The sequence below is a fragment of the Pan troglodytes genome, chromosome 12 (assembly GCF_028858775.2).
Source record: "Pan troglodytes isolate AG18354 chromosome 12, NHGRI_mPanTro3-v2.0_pri, whole genome shotgun sequence".
NCBI classification, from domain to species: domain Eukaryota; kingdom Metazoa; phylum Chordata; class Mammalia; order Primates; family Hominidae; genus Pan; species Pan troglodytes.
Genome location: NC_072410.2, coordinates 44,624,551 through 44,650,510, shown reverse-complemented (window position 1 = coordinate 44,650,510; position 25,960 = coordinate 44,624,551). Strand labels below are relative to the sequence as shown.

General features: G+C 37.8%; 1 long non-coding RNA gene across 1 annotated transcript in view; it reads left to right on the top strand.

Moving 5' to 3' along the window:
• The first annotated feature begins 723 nt into the window (after window positions 1-723).
• LOC104005046 (uncharacterized) overlaps window positions 724-25,960 on the top strand; it is a 39,056-nt gene continuing 13,819 nt past the window's right edge. Inside the window, exons 1-5 of the long non-coding RNA XR_678186.3 lie at window positions 724-785; window positions 5,484-5,633; window positions 6,602-6,741; window positions 18,897-19,108; window positions 23,767-23,997. This is a non-coding gene — a long non-coding RNA (uncharacterized LOC104005046). The remainder of the gene's footprint in view (window positions 786-5,483; window positions 5,634-6,601; window positions 6,742-18,896; window positions 19,109-23,766; window positions 23,998-25,960) is intronic.

Here is a 25,960-nt window from a genome sequence, read left to right as displayed (position 1 = left end):
AAGCATTCTGGGCGGCACCCACTGGATTGATTACCAATGCTTCCTACATACTATTTGAATGGTCCTTATTTTCCATAAAATAAAGAGAAATGCATAGCTCAAAACATATCTTTACAATAATAAACTTCAAGATTTTCCTAGATAGTTGCAAATTTGAATATTATGTGTGATCAGACCATAATTCATATGTTTCATTGTCAATTTATATCTTATGGTTACCATTCTTTTATAGTACAAATACAATACAAATTTGAAATAATTCCTTTGTTAAAAAAATTAAAACCTAAAACAAAATTTAATTATGTAAAAGCAAAAACTGCAGTGATTCCAATAACAATATTCTATTATAAATATTAGAAATCACATTCTTCTCTTGGTTAGAGTGACCTGAGAATTTTTTTCTCCACATTTAGTATCAAATAATCTTATTGACCTGATATAGGGCATACATGTGTATTTACATCTGTGTGTATTTGGACACATATAAATATGTGTATATATTAATCATTATACACACACACATACATATATGTATATACACATATGCATTTAAGATGAGGACATTGAGACTTGAGGTGATAGGTGTTATGGTAATAGTTGAATGCCCTTTATTAAATAATTGTCTTTCAGCTCCAATCCCTCTACTTTCCACTCTGTTTGGCAACGATGGGCTTGGAACTTTGCAAATCACACTTCAACATCACCAACTGCTCACATTCTTCCAAGAGAGACCAGAAGGGAAACTGGGAAGCTGGAGGAGAAGGGGAGCGGACCATGCCTTCCCTGTGTGTTTCCCGTTAGTGTTAGCAGCATCTCAGTTTCTGTGTGTGTGTGTGTGTTTTGTGGCAGTTTATTTCCATCGCATTAGTTGCAGTGTATTTTCTAAAAGTCTTCTGCAGTTTTTTGTACCTGGGGTCTGGAGAGGGCTAGACAGAAGAGCTAGGAATAAAAATATGTGGAGTACTAAGTCAGAGTGGAGAGAAGGGTCCTCAAGATCCCCCTCCCCTCTTCTACCCCCATAAGGAAGTGTTTGCAGAGGTGCCTGAGGAAGGCCTCAGACAACGGGACCTCCAAATGAAGGCACGTGGGATAAGAATGCAGATATTTGTCAGGGCACAGCTGACCATATGGGTCTGAGTTTTTGCTGCAATGCATTCGCTGTATGCTAAATTCGATGTGAGGTATATAGCTTTGCTCCATGAGGCCTGCCAGGCCAAGCCTTTGTGATTGCCTGTGGTCAGGCCTGAAAGATCACCCATGGGATTTTAGCTGTACTGCTAGTTCCCTCATGTCATTTTTGAGTCGATTTATAGACCAAACCTCTCCCAAAATCCTGCAACCAGTGTGCGTATTTTTCTTCACTGTAGATTAGCTTTGCCTTTCCTAGAACTTGATGTGAATATAATACTAATGTCGATAGATATGGATAAATTGTAATCACAGGATAGGAGAGTAGAAATAAAATGAATGAGCAAAGTTCATGAGAAAGTAAAAAGAGAAGGCATCTAGAGCTCAGATTGAGGGATTGGAATAGTTATTTTATTAACAGCAAAATTGGAAGAGAAGACAGATGGAGTTGAAGATAATTTCTAAAAAGAAACTTAATATCACCTGAGATTATCATTCATATAATTCCTTTGATGTTCAATATATTATATTTTATTAATGATTTTCTGATTGCAAACCATCCTGTTGTACCCTATTTAGTAACTATTATTATTTACCCTTCAACTTTAAATGATAAAGGTTGATGCAGAAATGTTTATCTGAACCATATTGTAGAGAAAAAAATTAAATCCTCAATGAATTGAGAGCATGTAAAAATTATGAGGAAAGAAAAATACCCTACGAAAAAACTAATCACATGAGAAAAGCTGGACGCATTTTAAAATAATTAGTTAATACATATAATTTAGACGTCTGAGTAGTTAATAATGGTAGAGATGTTGAAACTGTCACCCACATTCATATGGGTGAAAATCACCATGTTTACTAGCAACCTATGGATGCACAAATTGAATGAATGAATGAATACAAATGAGTATTATTTATGTATATATGTGTGTGTGTTTGTCCCTTTTGGTAAAGTAACTTCACATTTAGGAATTTATCATACAGGAGTGACAAGAGTCTGCTCATGTTTTCACCTGCAAGAATGTTGATTCACATGCATATTTAAATTAGTAACACAACTAAAAAGCTCTCCTGAGTTCAACAATGAAAACACAGTTAATAGTATAATAATACAGATAACTAAGTGATTGTGATGAATAGATCTTTGCAGCCTATTGTTAAGTGAAAAAACGCTAAAAATTATGTATAATATAAACCCATTTGTATAAATGTAAATATAGAAAGATTTTGAAATGTTATAGCCAAATATTTACAATCACCATCTCTTAATTGGTGAGATTACATGTGAGTTTTAGATTTTTCTTCTTGTTCTATTTTGGATAAGGTTATTTAAATTTTCCTCAGTAAATATATATTACTTTTGCAATAAAAGTAATTTGCATTTCTAATAGTTTATAGTTTGTTTCTTCCCATGTTTCAGTTATTTTGTGTTGTAACTATCACTCAGAGCCCTTTGAGACTCCAGTTATAGCAAAACAATTTTGCAGCTGCTTTTCACAGTGTTAAAGTCTCTCTGGTTATTCTGCTTTATTGCTCTAATAGTTTAATGTCAACTCTTTTTCATAAGAAAGATCTATCTTGGGTATTTCAATCATCTTGCAAAAAAGGAAAAGCGTATTTTTTTCATGAAAGATTGAAAATAAATACTGGCTTTACATAAGATCATAAACTTGTTATCTTTTTTTCTTTTTTGTGTGGGAAAATGTCAGAAAATTGCAATAGTAGGACTAAAGTAATAAATTAAAATATAACTAGTAGAATAATATAAAATGTTAAATATATTATTTAAAGCAGAATAACATAGTGAGAGCTACCATATAAGAAAAACTTGGATTTAAATTCTTACCTTTTCATCTGATAATCATGTGATCTTAAAGTGATTACTTAACATATGAATATACCACAATAACCTCTAAAATATACAAATTTTCCTGCCTTTATTTGTAGGATGAGAATGAGACTTAAAAGAGTAATGTGCAAGGACTGATACATTGTAAGGATGCATTTATTATTACCTATACTTAATTTTTTTACTGTTCAACCAGAAAATATATATTGCCAGATGGTAAAACATATTACCAGATGGTAATATGTTCTATGAAGAAAATAAACCAGACAACATAATAGATAGTGAATGAGAATTAGCGTTGGAAGAGATTTGAAGAGGCTGACTTAGATTACTTGAGTTCATCAGAATTTAAATATGCTCATACCTACCATCAAGTGTGATCCCACCAAGTGTCAAATACTTCCACACTGTGACAAGTAGTATTAATAACCAAAGCCAATATATTACAAAGTTTTTCTATGTGCCAAACTGTTTGTAAGATTATTTGCTTTAATCCTATATTAGCACCAAAATTGAACTATAATATTGACACCACAGACTTCTGGACAAAACCAAATGGAAAAGTCCATTTCATGGAAACGAAGAGTAGAAAGGTGACCACCAGAGGCTGAAAGGGAGGCAGAGAGATGGGAAAAGGGGGAATGCTGATCAAAGGTGTTAAATTACATTTAGCCTAAAGTTGCTTCCGTAGGTATTTTAAATTTGACCTAAAGTTTCTCTGTACATAGTGAACTGTAGCCTAATTGGATATATAAACAGATTGTAACTTACTCTTGTACCTATTACCAAGTTTCAGCCAATCAAAAGCAGCCAGCTGTTCAAACCATATTTAAATAAAGCAAATGCCATGCTGTAACCATTCCGGCTGTTTCTCTAACTCACTTGTATTTACTGTACGTCTCTTTCCTCTTTCTGTCCATAAATCCTCTTGGACCACACGGCAGTACAGAGTGGCTTTGAGCCTCCACTGGTTCTGGTCTGCTCGATTCACAAATCATACTTTGCTCAATTAAACTCTGTCAAATTTTATTTCTCTAAAGATTTCCTTTTAATAAAGTTTCAGTTAAGCTGGAGGACAAAGGGTGATCCTTTGCACTGCATCATAACCAAATTTAACAATAAAGTATTGTATATTTCAAAATTACAAAAGAATAGTTTTCAATGCCTTCACCACACAAAAAAATAATAGGTTGATGAGGTGAGGAATATGTTAATTAGCTTTATTAACTCTTTGGACAATGAATACATAGGTCAAAATTTTATACCCCATAAATATACACAACTATTGTTTGTCAATTGAAAATGACTTAATAAATATATTTTGGTTTCTACTGCTTCATTTTCATCACATTTGACATTAAATTAACGAAGTGGCAAAATTTATTTTGTGGCAGTGGACTATAAGTAAGCTCTCTACCTATACCCAATTAAGCCATGGTTAAGTAAAGAGAAAGTGCACAAAGAGTTGGCCTGAAGTTTAAGACATATGAAAGCAGTCTAACAATGTTTAAACCAGCACTGAAGGAATATGAGAACATAAATTTTTTAAATTTAAATTCCATTTAATTTTTTAAATTTAAATTTAAATTTTTTAATTAAAAAATTTTATTACAAAAAATTATGTATACATAAATATCCTCCCAATCTATATTTTCTAAAATTTAAAGTTTATTGTCCACTAGATGATGACAGAATTCTTGCTTCAAATTTAAGTTGGGGGTCAGGTTGATGGGCATGGTTCTTAGCCTAATTTTTTAACTTCTCAGAAAGTTTTTCAATACAAGACTACTGCACTAAACTGTTCCTTCTAAGTTTAAAACTTGGCTCTATAATACACTATACTAGTGTAAAAATAAAAGGTAAAGATTCCACCATAAATGACAAGGAGGAGAACTTTTGCTGTAGTTGCTTCTGCATAGAACAATTTACTTATGGTGAAACCATCCCATAGAAAAATGTGACATATGAAACTTACTCATTCTTCCAGTCTCCTTCTTTCTTCATTTTTCTTCTCTGGAAGTTGCTGTATTTGAGTAGTTTATAAAGTTTAAGGGTTGAGGGTGAATGGGATGATTGGACTTCACCTCTAAAAGAAACATCCAGTGCAGCACAGGATAGCTGTCCCATTATCTCAATGCAGTTTCTAAACTGAGGTACCTATAGTGCAGGAGGGGCTTTCTTTCCTATGTGGGATCTATTTTATATATCAAGGTGTAAATTGGGCTTGAGGTGAAAACAATTTCACATAATATAACTCCATTAGCATTATTAATAGCCTATTACCTCCACAGCCCCTCACACACTTTTTGTAGGTTGACTATCAGTTTGAATTTCTTGGTAGGATTGTGTTTTCATCGTGCTGTAGTTATCAGTATTTTAAAGGACACTTTGCAATAGCTACGTATGGGTGTGTTGGTCATTCTACAAGTAAATCTGGAATCCTTTTGGAGATTACAATATAATATACTTAAAGTACTATTTTTTTTTTCAAATTACAAAGAAACAAAAGACAAAGCCTTTTGCTTCTGCTATAAATAGGACACCCTCAGGAAAGCTGGAACTTCTAATTCTTCCAGTGATGGAACTCAGCATATTTCTGAGGAGCAGAGAATTCAGAAGCTCCCATGGGCCTCCCACAGCTGGAATCTAAGTAAGAAAATGAATTCCATCCCTCACATGTTTTAAAAATGCAAAAGGATGCTGACATTCTAGTTATAAAAGTTATCCAGGCTGTCAATTTTGTGACTTTAATGTATTCAGTATTCCAAGAAAATGCTTCTTGGAGTCTGGCACCTGCAAATACTGATTTCTTAAATCTATGTTTTAATGCTGTGTTACAGAAATCGTAATTACAACAATTTCAAGCAAGTAGTTGTACTGAATGATATGTTCACTACTCTTTACATTTAGAAAGAAAATATTTCTGAGTAGGTAAATATTGCTGTTCAATCCCATTGACAGTTTGCTTTTGAGGTGGCTTATGAAAATGTCCCTGAATTTTGAAAGCTCTTTTATAGCCTCTGGATAACTTTTACTTTCACAGAGCTTTCTACCTAAACTGCTAAGTCCATGATACAATATGTTAAAAATAAACATTAGTGAAATATTGAATTTCAAAATTATTATATATAGTTACTAAAATATTATCTTTTTAAAATATAATCCTTTTGTACAATTTTTGCATTAGTTACTACATTTTGCTTTTATTATTTATAGCTCCTAGCCATAGAAAGCTTTCTTTACACTGGTTTTTCACACTTAAGAAGTTTCCTCATTTATATTTGTTTTAAGGGACACCTTTTTTTTAAAATTTCAAATGTTATCACTTACCGTTATATACTTATTTGTCTTCAAAGTTTCACTTCTTGGTCAAATAATGGACTGTAATTTGGTTTTTATATTCATCACTAATATTTGGATTTTATCTGTCAATCTATTTATATATGTGGTTTAATCAATAAAATGCAAAAGACTGGTCATTACTCATCTTTCTAGCAGATAAGTTGAATAAATAAAAATTTAGAATCTCAGAAGTTTACTTTAGCAAATTTTCTTCAGATTCAAGAGGACATCTAATCAGAAGTTCATGACACACCCTATCAATTTGTTTTTCACTAGAACAACCACAGAAGTCTCAGAAAAGAGAATATAAAAGCATACAACAAAATAAAGGACTCCTAAGAGTACAGGGATCACATACATGAAGTTGAACAATGTTCGGTTTTAATTCCTCGCAATTATCATTTGTAAGATCGTAGGTAAGTTTATTTTTCTAATACTGGGTTTGTCTTTTTTAAAAATGCAGATAAATGGCTGGGTGCAGTGGCTCACACCTGTAATCCCAGCACTTTGGGAGGCCAAGGTGGGCGGATCACGAGGTCAGGAGGCAGAGACCATCCTGTCTAACACGGTGAAACCCTGTCTCTACTAAAAAGACAAAAAAAAAAAAAAAATAGCGGGGCGTGGTGGTGGGCACCTGTAGTCCCAGCTACTCGGGAGGCTGAGGCAGGAGAAAGGCATGAACCCGGCAGGCGGAGCTTGCGGTGAGCCGAGATCGCCGGAGAGCGAAATCTCTAGCCAGGGCGACAGAGCGAGACTCCGTCTCAAACAAAACAAAACAAACAAACAAACAAACAAAGCAGATAAGTAAATATCCACTACATTAGGCATTGTGAAGAACAAATCAAATACTATGTAAAACTTTTTTGAAACAGTGCCTAACATGTATGGCACATCAATAAATAGGGATTTTATTGATTATTTTAAATTAATCTTGCAACAATAAAAACGAAGAGATTAGGAGACAAACTTCTATTCGAATCTGGGGGTAAATTTCCTTACTTAACCACTATAATTAAAATTGAATTTACGATTGAAAACTGATATTGCTAAATTCTGTCTTACATGTGAAAAATCAAGTCTAACATGCTAAAGAGTGGTAAAGGGTTGCCTCTTCTGATACCCTACATTACGTTTCGCTGATCCCAGTCTTACAGTTTTTATAACTCCAAATCTGAGGTGCCTTTTATTTATCTATATCTATATGTATATCTATCCACCTAGATCTATAGTATATATTTTTTGAGGTCACCATACTACAGTTTTTCTGTCTAGCATATCTCTTTCTGTTTATATGCAAGACAACAGATCACATGTGGGAGATGCTTGAAGTGGAGAAGTGTGTCTCCAAAAGTGTGATATCTACAATGAATCATTTGGAAAGAGTCCTCAACCAGCTGTGGTGTCTTATGCCTGTAATCCCAGCAGTTTGGGAGGTCGATGTGGGTGGATCGCTTGTGCCCAGGAATTCAAGATCACCCTGGCCAACATGGTGAAACCCCATCTCTACAAAAAATACAAAAATTAGCTGGGCATGGTGGCGCATACCTGTAGTCCCATCTCCTCGAGAGAGGCTGAGGTAAGAGGATCACTTAAGCCTGGAGGTCGAGGCTGCAGTGAGCCATGATTGCACCACTGCACTCCAGCATGGCCCGCATGGGGGACAGAGCATGACCCTATATCAAAAAAAAAAAAAAAAAAAAAAAAAAAAGAGTCTTGATGCAAAGAGCACTGATGGTGCTTTAAGCTTTGGATTTTGGATTTTCATGTACCTATTGATTTATCATAACAATCAAATTAGCCATGAAGTCAGGAGAACATTAAGCCTCAATTTGGCAGAGCTAGTATAGATAAATAACTTGAAGTCATCATCAATTGTACTAGGCAACAAAGTGTAACTGTCCTTTGGAATTAGGGCTAAAAAAGAGATTCATACACACACACACACACTATATATACATATATACAGTGTGTGTGTATATATATAGTGTATACAATACGTATTGCTATATATATAGTATATAATAATCCCTTTGTTAGCCCTAATCATGCCTTTTGTTAGCCCATATATATACAAAATGCTCAACAGCACTGATCATCAGGGAAATGAAAATCAAAATGAGATATCACCACACCCTGCTTAGAATGGCTATTATCAAAAAGACAAAAGATATCAAATGCTGGTAATGATGAGAAAAAGAGAACTCGTCCGGGTGCGGTGGCTCATGCCTGTAATCCCAGCACTTTCGGAGGCTGAGGCAGGCAGATCACGAGGTCACGAGATCAAGACCATCCTGGCTAACAAGGTGAAACCCTGTCTCTACTAAAAATACAAAAATTAGCCAGGTATGATGGCACGCACCTATAATCCTAGCTACTTGGGAGGCTGAGGCAGGAGAATCACTCAAACCTGGGAGGCAGAGGTTGCAGTGAGTGGAGATCGTACCACTTCACTCCAGCCTGGGCCACACAGTCAGACTAAATCTCCAAAACAAAACACACACAAACACACACACACACACACACACACACAACTACTCATCAATAAAAGGAAAATGCTTCTAATTTATTAAATATAACAGTCCAACTTAAATATATAGTAAACGCAACATAAATGACAGAGCTTTTTAAATCAAGCTTACATTGTAGCTGTTTGAATATTTTTACATTATCTAATCATACAATTTTGAAGCCCATGCCCCTGCATGTAGTATACTGTAGATCTTATGTACATATTTCATATATCAGCATAATGATATATACAACATAGAATATAGAATAATGCCTAGTGCTTTTATGTACATAGGCAAGTAGTTTGCATGTAATGTATAAAGATTATTTATGTAAACTACAAATGAAAATTAGTGGTATTAGTTTTTAACATGTTCTATGAAAATTAGTTCTTTTATGTTTTGTTTTAATTTAAAAGCAGAGAAATGTCAAATCAAAAAGGTGTGTTTTTCAAATTAACAAGTATTTTCTATACATGGACAAAGAAGAATATTTGTTAATTACAATTAATTATTAATTACACAGTCAGGTTAAACATAAATGTCCTTGGTATAATAAAATTCAAACATTCCAAACTTTTACCCACATTTAAATATAGCTGTGATGAATGGAAAAAGACACAAGGTATAAACAAGATTTTTAGAGCAAGGAAGAAAACATCCAAGTTTACAGGTTTCACCCCAATAGCAAAAGGATTCTTTTTGCCAGGGTTAGCTGACACAAGCAAAAAGCAATGCAACAGCCATCAATCTGCCTTGAACAAGATCTAGTCTCTTTTGGTTGTTATATTTTAGTAGACTTTTTCAAAACTGAATTTTTCAGGAAAACTGAACATACACATTAAATTTACATATTTTCCTCCTTGTTGTTTTCATATGTTAAAAGACTTTGACTAAGACCCCAAAAGCAATTTTTCAAAAACCCTGGCTAATTTTCACTTATTTTGCAAAAACGAAAATTTTCTATCATCTTCACCCCATATTTTCTTCCAAGACAAAGGGTTTCACTAAGCGAATGAATCTAACATATATCATTCAACATTTTTATTATATCATGCCACGCAACCTCACTCATTATGCTCTTTGCATGATCTAAACATTCAGTTCCCCAAAATTAAAGCCACTGCCTGCAAAATACTGTCTTTTGAGAAGTACAATTAATGAAATGTTTTTTAAATGAATGTATGTCCATTTATGGAAATGGGACTTTTCTTAGAAATAGTTTGTTGCTTGAAAAGTATTCAGGATTATTTTGTGAATGAATTGTGCACACAGATGGAACATGAATAAAAAAAGATAGCTGTTGATAATCATTTATATTAGAACCTGACTGTCTGAAATAATGAAGTGAATTAAGAAAATAAATTGTCTTCAGAATGTACAAAATACAAAATTGAAGAAGTATAAATACCCTCCATGTGTCTCTACTACTGTCAAATATAGAGGGCACCTTCCCTGAAAAACTAGCCTTAATATTCTGGTTAACTTGGGAAGTGTGCACTGAGAGAGCAGACATGGCAGGGTGGCCTATTGGCTTGATTACTGAGGTCACTTTACTCCTTATCTCTGATCTGAAGAGGTGCAAACGACTTTCTGAACATAAAATGACCAAGTATTTGGATTTTCTGCAGAGGAGACAATTCAATCGAAATTCAGTGAATGTCTTTTTATTTCTATGATAGGTAAAGTGAAAAGTTCTAAGTTTTTAAAGATAAATTGGTTCCATTGCTGGCCTTAAAAAAATGTTCACAAATTGTTGCTGGCTAAGGGCAATCTGGAATGTGGCTAAAAATGTGATAAGTGCTTATGAATAGGTGCTGTGGGAGCACAGAAGCAGCAGCAATTAATTCTGCTTCGAGTAAAGAGAAATATTTTACAAATAAAGTGGGAAGTCAACTGGGACCTAGCTAATGAGAAGAATCTTGCCAGGAAGGTAAGGGGAAGCTTTCTAAATAAGAGAAAGACAATACAGTATCATCTTTAATCATCACAGCTTGTATTATCCCCACTTTGCAGGCCAATTTATTGAGGCTCAAAGACCTTGTTCAATTTCCCTTTTTAAGTTACGATGAAAAATCAGATTGTAATGAAATGCTGTTGATCCCAAATATAACTTTCTCAGCACTTCTTTCTGCAGTTTCAGTTAATAATACCAAACAGACAAATGAAATGTATGAAAATTAAAAGACAGATTAATATACATTTATTTTCATGGAAGTGGAATGGCTCCAGAAGAGCAAAGCCACAATAGAAAACTCTGCTCTGGGTAAAACAGCAAAAAATTTCTGAGTTCAGGAGATAAAATTGTCTGGGATCAAAATGAAGTGGTAGAGAAAACATGGACCCTGGTTTGGAGACCATGGAGGAAACAGAAAATGCCATGATCAGTTTAGTGTTGAATGTACAAAGAAAAGGCAGTAAAGCTACATTTCTGTAAGTGCTAGAACTTACTACTAGGACAATAGGAACTCAAGGGGCAAGTTGCTAAGGAAGTGAGAACAGCCAATGGATGCCACTAATACTTAACATAGCCCTTGTAAAATTCCATAATAAAATTGATAAAGAATTGCAAACATTGAAAAAGAGAAAAATTATCATTCCTCTCCAGAACACAAGGGTGCCTTTCTAGAATGGCAACGAAGTGATATTTTAGCTTATAAATGAGTAAATAGGAGTCTATAATACATAAAACCACATCTGTCTGCCACAAAGTATGTTTCACTTTCCCAGTATCCCTTCTTTTATAAGCCAATAAATTTCTTTCTTTCTTTCTCTCTCTCTCTTTAATTTTTTCCCTGGTGATCTTACTTTAACACCCTTGATATGATATATTTGTTTACCAAGACTAACTTTTATAAGAGTAAATGTGCATAAATATTTTTGGCTATATCAGTATCTGTAAAGTATGCCTATAAAGATAAAAACTATAATTCAATAATACAATTAATATTGTTTTCTTGAACTTCAATTCATAAACATAATAATTATTTTATATCTTTTAGTTGATAACTATACATTATGAAATATATGGTGTAATTAAATTATAGCAATCTCTCCAAATGGAGTTCTCTTTGAGACCTCACATAATTAGAATCTACTCTTAACTTTAAAAGTACCACAAAGGCCAAAAGTTCTTCATCCCCAGATGTAAGATTAACTGGAGATTTGTCTTCATGAACAAATATCTCTCTTACTTACAACTTCTATTTTGATATTTCCTGACAATAAGAAAATATCTTTACCAGTATTCTGAGCTTAGTAGGTGTGCATTATGTGTTGGCTTCTTTATTTTTTCACTTTCACTTCTTTCACACACATTTACTACCTTCCAGTCTATACACAGAACACCTCTTCGTGTGATGACAAGCATTTGAGGATGTGAACCGTAGACTTTAGTTAATAATAACATATCAGTATTGGTGCATCAATGGTTAAAAAAAAGCACCACAGTGATGCAAGATGTTAATAGAGGAAACTGGCTGGGAGTGAGATGGTATAAGGGAACTCTGTATTCTCCACTGAAATTTTCTGTAAACCTAAAGTTGCTTTAAAAAGTATGTGTGTGTGTATACACACACACACACTTTATTATATAGGTAATATATACTTTGTAATATATACTTTATTTTCTATATATACTTTTATATATACTGATTTATATAAACTAATTTGTATGTAATATATATGTTATATATGATATATAATTATATATGTAAATATAATGATTTTAACCCATTCCACCAATTTACATTTAATGTGTGTGTGTGTGTGTGTGTGTGTGTGTGGAAATGAGAATAGAATTAAAATGGTTTCTACACAAAATCAACTAAACAAAAGAAAGACAATAATGGAGGGAAGGAGGAAATAGTTGACAAAAAGGTAAAAGACATATGGAAAGCAAAGCAAAATTGAAGTTTTGTCTTTCATTATCAGTAATTATTCTAAATGCAAATAATTTGAACTCTAATCAAAAGGGAGAAATTGCCTAAATGAAAAATGAAAAACAAATATGATTACACTGTGTCCTATCTACAAGACTCATTTCAAATCTAAAGACATATATAGATTGCAAGTGAATGGATAGGAAAAGACATCCCATGCACATGGTAACAAAGTAAGAGTTTGAGGTCACTCTACTGTTATCAGACATAAAAGACTTTAAGTCAAAAACTGTTGCAAAACACATAGAAAGACATGCTGAAAATAATGCCAATTCATTAAGACAATATGACTATTTTTCAGCTTTATTGCAGTGTAATTGCCAAAGAAAAATGTACATATTTATGATGTTTTGATATATACATACACTCTGAAATGATTAAATCAAGCTAATTAACCTATCGATCACTTCACATATTTATCACGTTTTGTATTAAAAATGTTTAAGGTCTACTATCTGAGAAGTTTTCAAGTTTACAATGTATATTATTAAATATAATCACAATGCTCTTCAAGCTTATTCCTCCTCACGGGAAACTTTTATTCTTTGATGAACATCTCTCCCTTTCTATCCCACTACCCACACAATTTTCTTTCAACCACATTTCTACTCCCCTTCTATGAGATTGAAGTTCTTTAAGATATTTTAATACACAAACATTCCCTAGGATAGAACATATGTTTCCAGAATAGATCATATGTTAGACACCAAACAAGTCTCAATAAACTTATTAATAAAAAGACTGAAATCCTACAAGTATCTTTTCTGACTATAAGAAAATGAAAGAGGAAAACAATAACAGAAGGAAAACTTGAATATTAACAAATACATGGAAATGAACAACTCTCTAAAACAACCAATATGTCAAAAAAGAAATAATGATGGGAATTAGAAAATAAGATGAATAAAAACAAAAAATGCAACATGCCAAAATTTAATAAATGTAGAGAAGGCAGTGCCCAGAGGAAAATTTATGAATACAAATAATTACATTAAAAAAGAAGAAAAAGTTTAAATTAATCACCAAACTTTATACCTTGAGCCACCAGAAACAAACAGAAAATTATACCCCAAAGTGGCCAAAAAACAAATAAACAAACAAAAATAAGAATACAGTGGTTATAAAAAGAAAGAACATAAATACAATAAAAGAAACCAAAGTTGGTTCTTTGAAAATACTTTTTAAATAATTAACAAGCCTTTAGCTAGACTGACAAATCAGAAAAGACAAAAATAACTAAAATCAGAAATGAAAGTGGGGTACAGTTATTGACTTTATAAAATAAAAAGGATTATAAGAATATATTATGAATAATTGTATATCAAAAAATGGATAATCTAGATGAAATAGAAACTATCTTATAAGCACACAAATTGTCCAAACTGACTCAGAATAAATAGAGAACAACAGATCTATAATAAGAGATTGAGTCAGTTATTGAAAACCTCCCAATAAAGTCCAGGATCAAAAGATTTTACTGTGACCTTTATTAAACATTTTTAAAGTAACACTAATATTCCTGAAACGCTTACACAAAATAGAAGAGAAAACACAACCTAACTCATTCCATGAGTCCAACGTTATTCTGATACCACTGACGAGTACGAAATATTGCACAAAGTAAAACACTCAATTAAATGGAAAGATATTTTATGTTCATTGGTAGGAAGACAATATTTTTGTGTTAATACCACCCTAAGTAAGCTCTGGCCTCATGCACTCTCTATCAAAAATTTAACAGCCATTTAGGCCTGAATGAAAAAGCTTGTCCCCGAATTCATACGGAACTGCAAAAAACTTCAAAAACCCACAACAATTTTGAAAAAGAAAACAAAGGAGGATTCATATTTCTCAACTTCAAAACTTTTTACAGAGCAACAGTAATCAAAGCAGTGTGAAACTGGCACAAAGATTAGAAACAATATATTAACTCATTAGAATTAAAAGTCTTGAAATAAACCCTCACATATACGGACAATTGATTTTTTTTTAAAAGATAGTTATGTTTCCCAGTGAGAAGGAGAACTATCCTCAACAAATAATACCAAGATAACTGGATTTCCACAAGCAAAAGATTTAAGTTGAACCCCACTTTACAGCTTTTACAAAAATCAACAAATGTATGAGCTAAACCAATAAAACCCTCAGAAGAAAACCTAGGCATAAAACTTTACGTCCCTGGATAAAACAACGGATTTGTTGATATATCACCAAAAAACAAGCAACATTAGTGAAAATAGATGAATTAAGATTCATGAAAATTGAAAACTTTTGTGCATCAAATAAAATTATCAAGAAAGTGAAAATAAAACCTATTAAGGATTTAAAATATTTATACATTGTATATTTTTTGAGAGCTTAATATATTGAATGAAGTACTCTTACAGGTCAAGAACAAAATGACAAAAAAACCCAATGAATATTAGGCAAAGGACTTGTATAGACATTTTTCCATACAAGACAAACAAATGCTTAATAAGAACATGAAAATCTTCAACATCTTTAGTCATTACAGAAACGCAAATTAAAACCTCAATGAGAAACCACTCACACATCATCTCCTAAGATGGTTATTGATAGCAACACAGGCAGGAGGTAGACAAATCCTAGGCAGACAGGGATGGGTCCCAGTGAAACCCAACCTTCAAGTTGAAGGCAGTTTGAAGCCTAACTACAAGTCTTGGGTAAATCCACAGACCAGACTGAGCACCTCTATCCCAATTTGGTGCACTTTTTTTTTTATTGCTCCCCACCCTTCACCTATTTTACATATACCTATCCTTCCCTAATTGTTTTTTTACACTGTCATGTGCACCTTTGAATGATGGCTTTCTTTTAGCCTCTTTTGCATACTTATAAACCAATCAGCATAGCACACTCACATTCTGAGCCCATAAAAGCCCTGGACCCAACCACACTGAGGGAGAAACCACCTGACCACATTCCCTCTTAACTAAGAGCTGTTTCATCACTCAGTGAAACTTTTATCCTCTCTCCTCACCCTTCGATTGTCAGCATAAGCTCATTCTTCTTGGACTCAGAACAAGAACTTGGGACCGTGCTGAACACAGGTACAAAGAAAGCAGTAACGCTGTGGCCCTCCACCCTCCACCAGCAGAAGGGGGCTGCCCCACTCCATGGAAAGCAGTGCTGGGGCTGAGCCAACCCAGGTGCCTCAGGCCAGAGTGGGGTGACAGGACTGACAGAGTTGTTAACTTGCCACTGTGCCTTGGGCTGTGGACAGTGGGACTAAAAGAGTTATTATTCACACTGTAACACCCACTCTGGGACTTCTGGGTCATGGGCTTCCCTGCTTGAGTGCCTTCATGTTCCCCTTGTCTAGATGCTAGAGTCCACCATGGAAGTCACTTGCAACATGCTTGGTCAAGCTGTAAGCCCTGCATGGAACCCACTCCTGTGCCAGCACTTGAAGCAGCTGGCCAGATCCTTCACTCACTTGCCCACACACCCTCTTCATCTGGGGGCTGAGCTCATAATCATGGTGGCTGCAGGATTCATGCCAGAGTGCAAGCCAGGTGTGGCCCAGTGGCTGAGTGGTTGGGGCACCTCCTGTGGAGAATGTGGGCCAAGCAGGGGCATTGCTGGCTGGAAATCTCCAGCTGGAGGTCTCAAGCTGGCAAAATGGCTGAGAAAAATCCTGCATCATTTCAACAACTTAAAAAAATTAAAAAAAACATAAAAGGAAAATAACAAGTTTGGGCAAGTCCATGAAGATATTGTGTTAGTGTTACTATAAAATGGAGAAGCCCCTATGTGGAATAGTTTAGAGGTTTTTCTTAAAAAACCTAAACACAGAATTACTATATGACTAAACAATTCCACTTCTAGTATATACCCAAAGAATTTGAAAACAGGAACTCACGCAGTTACTTGTATGCCAGTGTTGATGAGGATATGGAGAAACTGGAAACTTTGCACTGTGGTTGAGAACGTAAAATGGTTGCAGCTACTACAGAAAACAGTGTGCTAGTCCTCAAAATAAACAACAACAAAAAAATTAACACATGATACAGCAATTCACTTCTGAGTATATATCTAAAATAATTTAAAGTAGGTTCTCAAAGAGATTTATGACACTGATGTTCACAGCAGCTTTATTTACAATAGCCACAAAATTGAAATAACCCAAGTATTCATCAACAGATGAATATATAAATATAAGGTGGTATATATAAATGATGTGTTATTTAGGCTTAAAAAGGAGTGAAACATCCTATAATATGTATGATCCTTGGAAATATTATGCTAAGTAAAATAAGCCAAGCAGGAAAAGAAAAATATCATATGATGCCACTCATGAAATATCTAGAACAGGCAAATTTGTAAAGACAGAAAGTAGATGAGAGGTTACCAAGGGCCATGGGATTGGAGATTGGGGGGTTTTGCTCAATGGTTATGAAGTTTCTGTTTGGGATAATGAAAATATTTTATAAATAGATAGTGGTGGTGGTTGTATAAGATTCTGAGTGCACTTAATACCACCGAATTGTATACTTAAAATGGTTGCAATGCTAATTTCATGTTATATATATTTTGCCACACAAAAAAATCAAAATACATAAAGGGACTATGAGTAGATTAACATGCTATTGTTAAAAAGAGAACGGGCATTAAGCATCTGGAGTTTCAAATAATAAAAAGAAAATTTTTCCATAGATGAATTGTTTATGGGTAAGAAATGGGCAGATTAGTCTGAAAATATAAACATGGACTTGAGGGTGAAAGGTCTTGAAGGTTAAATATAGTCTTCAGGGTTCAGTCAGTGAGAAGACAATGAAGGTTCTCAGGATGGAGGGTGCCAGGTTCTAACTGAGTGGGTAAGTGGCAGGTAGCTGGAAAAACACTCAAGGAATCATAGACTGTTTTGACATGGATTTACTCTCTCCCTGGGTACAAGCAAGCCGTATATATGGTGTTATCAGGATAATTATACCTTTTACAGACAATAATGGCTGCAAGCCAAATATGAGCTAACACGGGTGATCATCTAATGTGCCTCACATAGCACGCTTACATAATGTGTGGGGTTGTATGCCTGCATTCCAAACTTGCTGAGTTATGCTGCATTAGAAGGCTGCTTCAGCCTACTCCTGACTAAAGCACAGCCATTCCCTTACACTCCAACCTCTAGGCTGAGGTTTTCCTCTGGGCAGGGACACGAGCCAATAGGGCGAAGACCTGAATCCATAACCCACAACAACAATACAGACAGCAACAGCTCACTAATAGGATCCAAGCTATGCAACTTATGACTATTAAGGCCTAGCATAGGCCAGAGCCTAGGGATTCCCACCATCTCTGCAGGGAGTCATCAGTAAGGCTCTTGACCACCTTAATCTCCCATGAGTCCCCTTGCAAGGCTGCTGTTATATTCTGCCAATTGTCAGGGATAAAGGTACAACATTGTGTTCCTAAAAGGGCACAGATGCCTTCTTGGGCAGCAATTATTATGTCTAAGTCCATTCAGTTTTGCAACAGAACCTTTCTGACCTGATCAACCTCATCTTTTAACAGGAGGAGGACCACTCAGGTGTAATTTAGAATCTGAGCGGTATGCTCTGCAAGAGCAGTAACTTGTGCTTCTACTATTATGGCACCTGCGCCAGGGATAGTCATTGCCAAGGGGTAGAATCACCAAGGGGCTCATCACACTCACAAAAACGAAAAGCATTGTACCTCCTCCCAGTTATGTGGGCATCTGGGCAACATGGGGAGGACAGTGGCAGGTGCATAAGGCCACCCTCAGGTACATCATCCAGTTCAATCCACTGGTAAGTAAGTAAGCCACCCTTTGTCCCAAGAGACCCATAAACTCCCAGGGGGCACAAACTCTATCAGGGCCTGACCTTGGTGGGGCCACTCGTTCCACCATACCTTCAGTGTGGCGACATCTGTTATGTTTACACAGGCCGCGATGGGTACCCGCCCCACAGTGGTGTTGCCCCAGTGTTGCTCTATGCACTGTGGTGCCTGGGCTGGGGGTACCACATGTTTCCCAATTAGCTAGCCCCACACATCATAAATGCTGTGGGCCAGCCAGGGGGCAGGCATGCATGGATCTTGTGGCATCCTTTGTCCAAAGCTTGTCACATTGCATTACAGGCATTGGCCATGGAACCCCAAGTCTCCAGCCATCTCCAGTTCTCTGCAGGCACTGAATGTATGTGCTAAGGCAAGCCATCTGCAGCTGCTGCTAGAAGGTAGGTACAGATCTAACAGTTGGAAACCTTGGTCACCACAGCATAGGTGTGGGGCCAATCCACAATGCAGTTGGAGCATGTTAACTTATGGATGAAATGACAGAGAAGACACAGGTACTAATGGAGATAAATTACATCCCTCAGGCAAAATACAGGCTAACCTTTCATCCCTGGATAACAATGCAGCCTCTAAGGGCGTCTGCCCTGGGCAATGGTACCACACCTTCTCAGCTCCCATGGTTCCTTTAAGTCCTGTATCTATGCCAAAGTCATGGGGGAGATCATAATAAGCCACACAGACAGTACATATGTCCCCTAGAGGAGGGTTCCTTCCCTGGCTATTCCCTATAAACAGTCAACCATGGGGGCCATGCACTGAACACCCAAGGAGTGACATGAAAGTCATGCTGTAGATCCTCCCCACAGGCAGCTACGACGGCCAACCACTGGCAATGGGGGCTTGGAGGGTCCATGGCCACGGCCAGGTTTTCTGTTCCCCTACCTGCAAGGGCACTGGAGCAGGCAACAACAGGTTACCATTCATCCCCATACCTAGTTGGAGGAGCCATCCTTGGTGTGTATCTGAAACTAAATATGGGTGGCAGCCAGGTGTAACAAAGCCTCCACTGGGGACAGGCCACCTTTCCGTGGCCATTCATTCAAGGTTTGGAGCACCCGGTCCAGCCTGGAACTCCAGCCCCACAAAGACAGAATGTGACATGCAAGTGTAACCCATTCTTCGAGAGCCCGTTATATCACTCAATCCTACTTGCAGCTTGCGGGTTGTATAACACATAGAATCCCCACTTTTTGTCCATGTATTGTACTTATTGTTGTACCTGTTTTCAAGTGAAATGTGTCCCCCTATCATTCTCAACAGCCAGAGGGTGAATAAATGTTGCAGGGCCTGGATGGTGTACTGTTGGTTGGCCACCCCTGCATTTGGCAGGGGCTCAATACTTGCCACCTGGTCAAGGCCACTCACCTTATTGTTACTTGTTGTGTAACACTGGGCACCTGCCTCCATCTAGGGTATGACTGAGCACATGCCAGGCATTTCTGACAAGCCTTCCAAATGTCTTGTGTGGGCAGGGACAGACCCCAATGCTTATTGACCTGTTGCATCAGTTTACCCCCCTCATGTCCCAGTTTCTGCTCTAACCACAAGGCCACATCTTGTCTAGGTACTGACTCTAACCATCAAACCTTGGCCAAGGCATCTGCCTCATCATTGCCGGGGTGGCCAAAGGCATATGGCGTGACATATGATAAACAGTTGCCTCTTTCTGATGTCCAATTTCCCAGAAGTCTTGCCACATGGCTTGGCCCCAAATGTGTTGGTGGCCGACTAGCCACTTCTGTATTTTCCAGGTAGTTAACCACAAGGCTAAGCCTCAGTAGACTGCCCAGCTATTGGTACAGATTGCCATAGGTGTCACCTCCTGGGTGATTACCATCCACACGGCTCTAAGTTCAGCCCATTGGCTACTTTGTCCACACCTGGTTTCAAATCATATGGTGTCACTACTAGATTGGGCTGCAACAGAGATACAGGCAGCAGTAGCACCTCAGCTAGACCCATCTGTGTACCATGCCCCATCAGGAATGGGGGGATGTCCTTCCTTAAATGGTGAAGGCTCAGGGTCTAGGGGTGCCTCAGGCCCCATGACCTTATCTTGCATTAGGACTACTGGTCCTAAGATCTCTTGCAACTCTGCTACTAAGGGGCTTGTACTCAGCATGCTCCACTACTCCACGTAGGCGCCACACTTTGCCAAAGTGGATGTCTGTGCCATTCCAGGCCAGGGGGTCATTACCCATGAACTCACCCATCCTGCTATCGAATAAGTCATCCACATGATCATGGCAGCCCATCCTGTCACACTCTCACAAGCCTGAAGGGTGCCAAACAGAGCTGTTTCTCTATCAAGGAATAGTGGAGGTCAGCTCTCTTCCATAGTTTCAAAAGCCTACTGGCATTCTCAAGTGCTCTGTGAGCTGCCACAGACCCCATCCAAAAGCATCTGTGCTCATATGCACATCCAGCTCAAACGGGCACCTCTAGTAAACTACCCAAGGAGCTTGTGCCTTCTGAATAGCCTGCTTGCCTGCCAGGAAGTTGGTCTCAGCTGCATCATCCCAATCACAGGTAGCGCTCTTCTTTGCTAACATATGAAACAGTTTTATCATTTGAACTAAATAGGGCACAAATGCCTGCCAATATCCCAGGAGGCCCACAAAAGTTTGCAGCTGCTTCACTGTGGTGGACTGGGGATACGCCTGAATCTTATCAATGATAGCCTCTGGATGGCCTTTGTCTTACGCAACCAGATAACTCCCAAGAATTTGGCAGATAATCCAGGCCCTTGGACCTTGGATTTGTTGATGGCCCAACAACATGCTGCCAAATGTTGCTGCAAGAGGGGCACTGCCTCTTTTAAATCTACAAGAGAAACAGAGGTTAACATAATCATCATCAATATGATGTAATAAGCAGACCACTTCTGGACATAGCCAGGTGGCTAAATCCGTGACAACTAGACCATGACATTTCGTGGAGCTATGCACATAGCCCTGCAGCAACACCGTAAAAGTCCATTGTTGCCCTTCCCACGTGAAGGCGAACTGTTCTTGACTCTCTGGGGCGATGTCTATGGAGAAAAATGCACTGTCCAAGTCCACTACATAGTGGTACTCTCCCAGTTCCTTTGTCAAATGGTCCATCAAGTCCATGACTGACAGTACAGCTGCATGCAAAGGGGGTGTTACTTTATTCGGTTCCCGATAGTCCACCATCATCCACCAAGTTTCATCAGTTAGAAAGCTAACTGGCCACACTGGAGAACTGTAGGGGCTGTGGGTGCCATGCACTATTTGCACCTCCTCCAGCTTTTTAATTGTCTCAGTTATCTACATATGCCAACCCAGCAAATCATATTGATTGGGGTTGTGGCAGGACCTAAGACTAGTGATGCATATGCCCTCGCAGCACTGGCTTCACCACATGCATTCAGGGTCTGAATTCCCTGGCCATGGTTTGTAATGCCAGGTCACGTAAGATAACCACCAGCAGAATGTATTCCAGTATGGGAGAGACATACACAGTATATAAATGGAGAGCCAAATGGACGATGCCAAGGAGCAGAGATACAGGTTTCACTTTCACTGACTGGCCTCCATAGTCATAAATGTAAGCAAGATTGCCAGGAAACTTATCCGGGTTCCCATAAACAAGGCTGCAATCTGCACCAGCATCCACCAGTGCCAGCATCCACTGTACACTGGTTAGCGATCCATTAAACTGGATCGCTAATTCTATACATGGCCTCCAGTCATCTGGTGTCCCCCAAGCCGGGCACCTCAGCCAACTCCCTAATCAAACAGAAAAAGCCTTATATTTTCACCTGGCTGCAGAAAGTAGTCATTGAGCTACAGCACCTGGGTGGGACTGGATCACACAGCAATGTCCTTTTTTCCCTTAGGCATTTTCTGGGACTGCTCCTCCAGAGACAACCATCTCCTCAAAGTTAAGAGTACTTTATTAGGTTGCTTATCAATTTGCTCATAGTCAACCCTGGCCAAAATCAAATCTATCCACACATGTGAGTGTGTCACTCATTGGGGCTCCTTTTTCTTCCATTGTGGGGACCCCTCCAGGAGGGATATCCTCCCCTTATTTACAGTGTGGACCCCTCTGTTTCACTGGCAGCCTTCTGCTTCCCCGAGAGCCGCCGTAGCAGTGGTCACTTTATGTATGCTGCGCCGTAGGTATGGGATGAGATAAGGACAGCACCTAGCAAGTCAAAGGCACTTGGGGGTGCAGAATCCAACATGATATTCCTCTTGTGGGAGGTGAAATGTTCATCATCTGGCCCTGGGTATTCAGGTCAAACATAGCCTATCGCATACCCATCTCTGGGATGTTTTGTACCAAATCAGCATACAACTGCCATTTACTCACGGTTTTGGGTATTTCACTGGTGTCGTTCCACAGTCTGTATGGCTGCCCATAGTCACTCAGTCAGAGTGTGGTTACCTTGCCCTTGCACCAACTACCTGCTCATCTGCAACCACTGATGGAGGGAAGGGTGAGTCATGATAGAGGCCAGCTTTTCCATCTCAGAGGCAGAACAGGAGATACTATCTGCTCCCTCTTCCCACAAATGAAGCACTCAGGCAAGCAGAGGTTCCCCTGGATGATAACAGCAATGCTTGCCTCATTCCTCCAACTCAGTTGGGGTACAGGCAGTATATGAGGTATGTTGCCTTACCTTGGAGAGTCCCTGAGTTTGCCTTTGGGGCCCCAATGGCTCTTCATGATCTACCTTCTGATGGACCACTGGGCAAGCTCACAACGGGGGTTCTTCCTCCTTGGTATCATACCAAGTGGGGGTGTCTGGCTGAGATGAGAGACCCAGGCCTGTATTCACAGCAGCCTCTAATTCCTTTTCCAAGCTCTGTAGCCAGGCCTGCAGGTGCCCTGCTTGCACCTGGAGGTCTCCATTCATGGCAGTTTCTATCTCTTTTTCTGAGATGTGTAGCAGGGCCTCCAGGTGCCCTGCCTATGTCTGGAGGTGTCCATTCACGGCAGCATCTATCTCTTTTTCTAAGCTGTGTAGCTAGGCCTCTAGGTGCCCTGCCTGCACCTGGAGGGCCCTGAACTGCACTGCATCTCTCAGGGACTGGGTGTGTACTTCTTGTAGCACAGTCAAAAATGCCTATTCAACTCTTCTGGCAAAAGCTCACTCACTCTCCATGCTCTGTACTTCCAGCTGCTTCAGCGCTCTCTCCATGCTTGCAGGAAACCATCTACCACCACTCAGGTTTCCACCGGAGCCTATCCGAGCAGCACAGCTGCCACTGGGTACCACAACCCATGTTGCAGCCACGTGGCTGGCCCAGAAACAGCAGGGAATGAAGGCCCACTCACCTCGGGATCCTGTTCGTAATGCCAATTGTCGGTTCTAACTGAGGTGCGAGGGGAGTTGGTGGGCGAGTGGCAGGTAACTTGGAAAACACTTGAGGAATTGTAGACAGTTTTCACATGGATTTACTCTCTCTCTGGGCATGAGTGAGCCATATGTACAACTTTTATTATACCTTTTACAGACAATAGTGGCTCAGAGCCAATCACAAGCTCATGTGGGTGATCACCTAATGCGGCTCACATGGCGTGTTTACATAATGTACAGGGTTATGTGCCTGCACTCGAAACCCACTGAGTCATGCTGCTCTAGAAGGCCGCCACAGCCTACTCCTAACTAAAGTGCAGTCATTTTCCTTATAGAAGGTGACATAAACAATACTATATTACAAATATTTAGCCTTTTAGTAGATGGGCCATAATGGAGAAATATTGCTGGGCACAGTAAGCTGTTTGGTATGTTCACAATCATCCATATATGCAGTATTTCAGAGCCATCTATGGAATAGGAAGAAAATGATAAGTCCACCATATGTTAAGTTCTTTGATAAGAAATATAAGTTTGAGTTCATCTATATATACCCTAAGTAGCATAGTGATTGGGATATTTGACGTACACTTAAAATATTAAATATTTTAAAATGTTGTATAAATGTGAGTACATATCAAATAGCTTAGATGAGTAATTTCGAGTTGGGGAGGTGGAAATATTAAAGATCCCTTTTGAGAATTTGAGCTGGAGTGGAAGGAGGTCATTTACCATGGAAAGGTCCTATTGCAATTTGTCAGATTTTTCCATTGGACTGATATAATTAAATATTTCCAACCCATGCTCATACACATAAGTAAAGAAATTATTCTTTTTCTGTGCAGCTACAATTCTGGCTCTAAAGGAACAATAAAAATGACAAACAACTCTTATGTGGCTGAATTAAATTGGTAAAACCATGGAGAACCATGCTCTTCAGTGGGTCTTCTGGTAGAAGCTTATGAGACCTTAGACAAACACCTCTGGCTGATGCTGCAGCCTGAGGAAATATCTCCCATTAAGTCCATGTGTTCATTTTACATCTGGCTTTTGAATTGTATTCTAGGTTTATGTATCATTTTCTCAGGTTTGGATCTTCCTCCCCATGAGTCCTTTATAGTTGATTCCTCAATCAACTTATACTTTTGAATTACTTTAAATTTTTACCTCTGTCCAATGTCTTATTAATTCTCTGTGGATCAGTGCTCTTAATATCAGTTCTACTTATCCTGCTCCCATCTTCAGCTCCCAGGAGCCCCCTTTCTTATGTGTCTAGTACCCCTGAGTGAAATGCGTCCAGATTTTCCACCTGGAAGTGCATTGCTCCTTATTAGAACAGGTGGTTCTTATGATATCATACATCTTTACTCTGCACTCTATTGATATTTAAAATTTAAGAAGTATCATCTATTTTACACATATTCTAAGATTACTACCTTTTAAAAGCAATCAATTTTTTAAAAATAATCAGGGATTAAACTGTACTAAAAAAACTTTTTGTCCTGAAATTATGCCAGAAACTCTATTAAATATTTTAAATTGCCTATTCTAAATATATTTTTAATGTTTTATGTTATTCAAAACTCAGACTGAGAATAATTTTTCAAGTCAATTTATGGAATTAAGTAATTATCCTGACATAATTCATTGTGACATTCAGTATATTTTTCTTGCATTATCTCTTAGAGTTCTTGTAAAAGAATAATGCAATTATATATATTCATATAGAAACTTGCGATTATACTCTATCACTAAATTACTCAACAGTTATCACTTCAATGCTCAGAACATCAAAGAAACTTTGAAATGAAGATAATACTTATGAGATCAAGTTCACAAAGTAGTTGTGACATTTATAAGAGGGATAATTAAACATGCTTTATGAATTGGGGATGGGATCTAGATTGGGCCAAATTCTGCATCCTTTGCAGAGTTGAAAATTGATCATTTATGTCTAATGAGAAAATGATGAAATTCTTTCACTTAGTAGGGAGAAATCCTAAGGGAAGTTGCT